This window comes from Protopterus annectens, chromosome 1.part1 (genome assembly GCF_019279795.1).
Source record: "Protopterus annectens isolate FY-2018-M chromosome 1.part1, PAN1.0, whole genome shotgun sequence".
Classification (NCBI taxonomy): Eukaryota; Metazoa; Chordata; order Ceratodontiformes; family Protopteridae; genus Protopterus; species Protopterus annectens.
In genome coordinates this window covers 450,666,237-450,673,874 of record NC_056726.1, presented here as the reverse complement: position 1 = coordinate 450,673,874, position 7,638 = coordinate 450,666,237, and the positions used below count along the sequence as shown (strand labels likewise).

Genomic DNA, 7,638 nt, shown 5'->3' with positions numbered 1-7,638 from the left:
ATGACCCTCAGGGCATCTTAATTCCATTCACAGTAGAATGAACTGGCAGAATAGAGGCAGACTTTCGCAAATGGATGCTGAATGTTTCTGGACTTAGTCCACAGTTACTTCCAAAAAAAAAGTAGTTAAGAATATATTGCACCAGGACATCACGACTGGGCAACAGCCATGTTCTCAATCAGTAGAGTGGGTCTGTTCCTTTTTGCCTCACCTTCTATCCCTCTTTCCCTCAAGGTAATTTAAAAGGTACAGGAAGACAGACCTAAAATGGTGCTCATAACATATTTTATTTTGGCCAAAGCAATATTACTGCTGCTAAGAATAAAAAAAAGATGGTGTTGGTACCACTGCCTCAGTGTGTTAACCTCTTATCTCAAATGAAGGGATGTTCATACACCCCCACTATGAAAACCTTAAGGCTGACAGCAGGGATGATTTAACACTCATCCACTTTGTTTACTGAGGACATGCTTATAATCTTGAGGTAGGCCACAAAACTAGTTGCAAGGAAGTTATAGGTTCATAGGTTCATACTAGGCTATCTTCCCTAGGACATTTATAAGCCTAGCCAGAATATGTTTGGCTTTCGCCACCCATTTTAAATTTATTTTGCTATGGCCTTTTTCGAGGTTAGTATACTGTGCCTCTGTCTAACAGTGACACAGAAGTGATACCCGGGGTAAACCTATGATCTTCCATCCACTCATCAAGATTCCTCTTGAAGAGAGTCAATGAGGGACTCTGCCTAACCTGGACTGGGATTTTATTCCAGAGTGAGGGGAGCCTCTGGGTTATGAATCTGTCCCTCCAGCATGTCCTATTTATTTCAGTGCTGAAGTTCAAGTCTCTTGAGCGCGTAGCTCGATGGGATTTGGATTTTCTGAGGTGCAGCATGTCCATTAATTCCGGGTTGGACATGGCTTTATACGTCAGGCACAGATCGCCTCTGAACAGGCGGTATGCTACTGAGTACTGAGTACTGAGTAGAGCTGGAGTTTCTTTAACCGGGCAGCATATGGCATCTGTTTGAGCCCTTTGATCCTCTTGGTGAGGTACTTTTGGGGTCTTTCCAGTTGCTGCAGGTGTCTGGTAAGGTACATCCCAAAAGGGGCATTGTACTCAATTATGGGCCTGATGAGGGATGAGTAAAGAGGCACGATGACCTCCCCTGATCTAGATATGAATCCCTTCATGATTAGCTGGGCTATATAAAATGTTTTTCTAACCACTTTGGCCACGTGGTTGTCAAATGAGAGATTGCTATCAACTTGGGTCCCCAGGTCCCTAATTACTTCTTCTGTACTTAATGGATTACCACCTATGTGGTAATTTGTGGGCACTTTGTTTTTGCCAAAGGGGATAACTATACACTTTTTGGCATTTAGCTTGTCTAGCAAAGTGGAAATAATTCACCATCTGGTGCCAGAAAGGAACCCTAAACCAAACCAGACAACAGTATCCATGGTCCTCAGATACCTGTCAGTCCTTAACAAGTCTAGCTTAACCTTATGCTGCATTGGCCGTACATGCATCTGTTGTTTCTGCCTGCCCTGGGATCTACTTTTTTACGCCTTGCTACTCTCTAAAGTGGTTATACATTTCAGACCACCCATGAAACGACTCTTCCCCCTCCATGGGACCTGAATTGCCATTATCTGAGCCAACAGGCAAAGTGTCTGTCAAATATTTGACATAGAAAACTGTATTTGTAGTGACCATAGCTTTTGCTGGAAGGATTACTGAATTGTAGACCCTTATGTACAGACAGCCACTCCTTGTCTTCCCTTCAAGACCAAGACAGAGACAAAAGTACATGTATACTCTTCAAAAATAGGAATTCCTGTATATAACTGAAGAAGACTGCAGGTGATTATTGGTGCTTCTCGGTGCTTAAATATTTAAACATGAGATCAACAGGATTCATAAAGATTTACTGCAGCAGCTTCTGTATGCCTTCTAGTCTTCTCCATAATCTCTCAATTATTTGAATTCAGTATGGAATCACCATTTGGAAGTATGTTTGCTAGAAATACAACAGAAACATTTTTATCAAAACAATGAGACACACAGACTAATACAAATAATAAACTATGACTCATATATAAATACTTGGACACCCCAGTGGACCAAAATCTGGTATGAACAGTTGAAATCCCTTGGCTGTAATATCAAATCCTTACCATTCTTGAATTTAAACCAGGCTAGCATATACACAAAGAATTTACACCCACTAATTAAAAACATGATTCTTACAACACAGAAACTATTTAAATCATTGCAATTAGCTGACGCATTTGCCCTTATACAACTGTTACACCTAAATCCTAATTTACTAATAAATAATAAACCAGTAAATCTAACAAACTACCCCCTGATAAAAGATTACACAATATGGGATATATACCAATGGAAAGACTCTTACACGGGGCAAATTAGACTTGAACTCAAACTTCCTATGAAATATAGTATTATCCTTAACCATCTTCATCATCTCATAAATGCTAAACTCTCACAAATACACACTGACTTACAGAACATAGATTTAGTTAAATTAATACTTGAAAATCTTGCGATTAAAGGGAAAACAATTTGTAGGACTTATAAAATTGTAATGAGTGCAAAACATCAGAATTCTTTATTATTTTCAAACTATTGGCAAACGAAAAATCAATCACTGACTGAAGAAAGTAAGAAACTAGCCATTGAAAATACAATCAAATTCATTCCTTTTAAGAAGCTGTTATATACACACATTATGGTAAATAACAATCTATATTATACCTTATCTAAATTAAATAAATTCAATCCTAACTTTTCACCTATATGTCCCCATTGTCCTGATCAAGCAGCTGATATTTTACATGTCATGTGGAACTGTACTAAGATACACAACTTATGGTGTTCCTTGAGAGTAAGATTAGAGAAGATGGGATATGAAAAATCAACCCTTACTTGGGAGACAGCTATATTGTACATTAATATCAATCAACTCCCAAAAATATTAAAACATGTCTTTATTACTATGTGTGCCCTTATTAAATTCTTTATTACAAAGAATTGGAATGTCATGTCACCAATTACATGGGAAAATTTTAGTAATCTTGCTATCAAATATATCTCATCTCACAAAGTAATTTATTCAAAAACAAAAAACAAACACTATTACCAAAAATATTGGGGTTACTTGCTAGATATAATTCTTGACAAATAAAATTTGCCTACAAATTGTCATGAAAAGCTAACCTTTAAATAAGAAATGAATGTAGTATAACCAGTCTTTCCTGCATCTTCTCCCTTTTCTTAGTATATGTGTAACTAGATATTTTCCCTAAACATACAAATAAATGGTCAAATTTCTATTTTTTTCTTTATATATAGACTATGCCCTTTCTTAACTATCCCTTATGAGACCAAATGAACATAAGAATTCTCATACTTTACTTGACGATGTAGTGACTTCTTGTGTATATATTGTATATATTATATATATATATATATATATATATATATATATATATATATATATATATATGTATGTATAATTTTCTCAGAACGAGATTGTTGTCTGTTTTCTTTAGAAAGGTATTTGTATTGTTTATTTGTGTTTTTGAGTTACCGTATTGTTGTTATTATTTGAAAAAAGAAAATTGAAATAAAGAGATTTTGGAAAAAAAAAAAACAATGAGACAAAGCAAAAAAAAAAAACACAAATGGGAGATTTCAAAAGCATATGTAGAAATGCATTTTGCTTTTAAAATGGAGAGTGGAGCAGCAAATGTTGGGCCTAAATACGCATAGAAGACGGCATAGTTATGAGTGGTGTAAAAAGCAATGTTGGGAGAGGTATAAAAATTGTTTAAAAATAAAAAATAAATCCACCAACACTGAATAGCCAATGACGGTTTAATGCTCCAAAATACACAAACAATCACAGTTGTAGTTCGGTGCAACTGTGATTGTTTGTGTATTTTGGAGCATTAAACCGTCATCGGCTATTCAGTGTTGGTGGATTTATTTTTTTATTTTTAAACAGTTTTGGTTCAGGGTCATTGACCCATTTGTGGAGGTATAAAAATTGTTTTGGTGGGTGGTAAAATCAGGTGAAGTGTTGGAAACAAAATATTTTAATTTGTGGGGATAAGTGATGGGCCAATTTAGTGATTATGTGAAAGCAATAAAAGAAGGGACAGTTGTATTCATGGCTACATATGATGATGGTGCATCTAAACTTGATGAAGCAAGAAATCTAGTTGCTGACTTAGGAAACACAGCTATTAAAAAACTTGCTTTCTGAGGCAACTGTTTTTTTTTTTGTTTTTTTTTTTTTTTGTTGTTGGAAAAGGAATGAAGGCAGAGAGCCCATGTGAACAACACATCAAGAATTGCAAGGACACAAATAAATATGAAATCTGGCCAAAACTACTAGAAATGGAAGGCTGCATTCCCAGTAAACAAAAATAATTTATTTTTCAAAGTTAAGTAGCATGTCAAAACAGTATGTTTACAGTTAGTTTTGTATACTATACTTTTCTAATTTGGTTTCATGAAGGTGATATTTTAAAAAGGCACACTGAAAATGCATGCATCAGTCTTATCTGTTGGCATTAGGTTACCTATCATTTTACATGCACACATTTTTACATTTGTAAATAGGATCAAAGCTAATTAACAAAGCTGGTATTTGTGTTTTTCAGAGATAATAAAATTATTACCACATTGAGTTCAAGGCAGACATTTTAATTACAGTTTCACCCCCATATCATATTAATGCCATTTCTCTCTGCATGTAGAAGTATATATTAATGTCCATTAATGACATTGCAAAAAAGTACATAATAGCCTGAATTATCTTGGATTATAGCCTGGAGCTCAAGGAATTTTTTCTAATGTTGAAAAAACATTTTGTATAATTCCTAATAATTTGAAGTGAGACTGCCGCTGTGGTACGGCGGTAGCGTTGTTACCTCACAGCAAGAGGTTCTCTCGTTCGATTCTTGACTTGGCTTGGGAGTGCCTTCTGTGTGGAGTCTGCATGTCCTCCCCGCGGTTGGGCAGCATTCCAAAGACATTCATGCGTAAATGGGCGTGCCTTCATTGAAGGTTGGGTGTCGAGCTGGCACCTCGGCGTTTCGTAAAAAAATCTACTGCCAATCATTAGTGGACCGGAGTTCCGCTGTGGTGACCCCTTACCGGGAAAAAGCCGAAAGACAAACAACAACTTAGTCAATCCTCACTTAAGAATGTGGTTAAGAAAAATTTGAATATATAGTCCTGATGTTGATCTTTGCCAATATTAAGGGAGAGGCCAAATTTATTGACTTGAAATGGCATAGCTGTTTTCTTTTCGCATTGTTTATGCAAAGCACTTTTGCTTGTAATGAAGGAATGTGTAAATGTTTCCCTTTTGACTTTCTAAGTGAAGCACTAGGTAGCAACTGAATTTTCTGCAAGATTGGGGTTTGGCTTAATTAATGGTGTTTACTTCACAAATAGAAAGCACAGGGTTTGATTCTCAGTTTTGAAAAGAAGTTGCCTAAGCTTAAAATGGCCTGCAGGGACAGTTAGCCTAGTACTAATCTACGAACCTATGTCTCTCTCAGTCAAGCAGTCAACCTCCCTAATATTTTATCCTATCACACAGAGTGAGGGAGGCAGGCAGGATTTTACATGCTCTAGATGTTCACTGGCAACTCACAAAGTCTAAGGTGGTGAGAACAGACCAGAGTAGAGCGGGCAGGACTATATTTGATCAAACTCTCTCCAAATGGCAAGTACATTGCATAACATTTTGATGTTAAGTTGTCTATCTCACCTTCATTCTTGCTGCTTGGGTTTGGAGCCGATCCTCGGCTCCAACTCGGCCATCTTCAATAGCTCGAGAGCTGTTTACTGGCTTGAGGCTACTCCATATCCCATGATGCCTGGCGCTAACTATCCATATCTCATTTGCTGCTTCAGCTGTGAGGTTGTCTTACTGGCTCAGGCTCATATATTTGTATTGTATTTTTCTATATTTTTCTATATTTACTTAAATTTATTTACTTAATTTAACCTTTTTATAGTCTAAATTCCTTTAGTTGTACTATAGCTATAACCTTTCAGTTGTATCCTGTTTTTGAAAACTCATTTTACTTAGAGAGTCCCCCCCCCCCCTCTCTTTTCCCTTTCACGGTAGCCGTTTAAATTAGAGGCTAAACTTCCTTTTTTCTAGTTTAAAAAAAAAAAAAAAAAAAAGAAAACATTTTTAGGTAGATTTGTTCTTAGAGTAGTTTCTGTCCAGAATAATTAGACTTTTTTGATTTCAGTGTGCTTGTTGGGTAACTGTATAGTTTTGTGTTGTTAATTAGTTATCCCTGCTAGCTTGTTTTCTTTTTCTGTGTGTGTGCGTGTTTGCTGTCAGAAGATGTCTCTGACAGATGGTCGCACTTCTTGTGTCTACTGTCTAGGTGCAGTGCACCTGCAGGACTCTTGTTCAGTTTGTCATGCATTCAGCTCAAGAGTCCTGCAGGAGCGCAAAAATAAGTTAATCCTTCGGGTTTGCTTAAGCCCCAGGATTCACCGGCCAAGGCTCAGCCTGTGAAATCATCAAGCCACCTAAGTCTTTGGCTCCTAGTTCTGAGCTGTCGTTGGGTGAAGCACTACCATCCACCTCGGGTCCGGCCGGAATCGATGTGCCTCCCTCCCAGTCGGCTCCAACACGTAGTTCGGGGCCGTCTGGGAGTCAAATGAGATCTAGGTCTCCCTCCTTGGAGTCGATACGCTCGGCTCCACGGTCACCTCTGCTCCAATCGGAGTGCAGTCATAGGTCCTCTCACTCCTCTCGGTCCTCTAGACTTTCAGATCATGATTTGGAGAGAGTGGTCAGTAGGTTGTTGAAATCGCAGGCCCTAGCAAAAATGTCCAGCCCCCCTCATCAGGTGTCGGCTCCGTCCACTTCTGCAGATATTTTTCCTCTGACTCCTCCCTTGAGCTCGGAGCCGGAGTTCATTGGAGTTCGAGTCGTGGAACCGCCGGCTCCGATACCTTCTCCTTCGGTTCCGTCGTTGGCTCCGATCCCTTCTATGGTACTATCCTTGGAGGGATCTGGGTGCCGGGACTCCCTTGTCAGCTCCAAGGGGGCGAGTAGCATCGGACCCTTGTCCGACCCCGTTCTCCCCCTCGGAGCTTCGGTGCAGGTGAGCTCGGCTCCTACATTGGCTTCAGAGCCATCCCCCTTGGTGCGGAGAGGGATTCTGATTTCTTCGGAACTGGAGTCTTCTCTGCATCCGGGCAGGAATGCCTTCGAGGTCATGAGGAGTGTGCTGGCCCCTGAGTCAGTCCCACGATCAACCCCATCAGCTCCTCCCCCTATGGTGCCTGCGTCTGCGTCTGCCTTTGCCTCTGCCCCTCCTCCAGACCCCAAGCGTGGGGAACCAGAGAACTCAGAGGAGCCACCTCATAAGAGGAAGTGCAAAAGGAAGCACATTGACTCCCCTGAGTCTGTCACATCAGATACCAACTTAGAGGATTCGGAAGGGTCCCCGGGATCCCCCTCTGAAGATGTCTCCTTTTCAGACATTCTTGAAATGCTTAAGCAGAGGGGGAACTGAAATACCCTAGCCTAGATGTGTCCAACCTGTGGCCTGCGGGCCGCATGCG

The 7,638-nt window shown here is 39.4% G+C and overlaps 1 pseudogene; it reads left to right on the top strand.

The window, feature by feature from the left end:
* The first annotated feature begins 2,016 nt into the window (after positions 1-2,016).
* LOC122813310 lies at positions 2,017-4,461 on the top strand (annotated as a pseudogene).
* Positions 4,462-7,638: the final 3,177 nt, after the last annotated feature.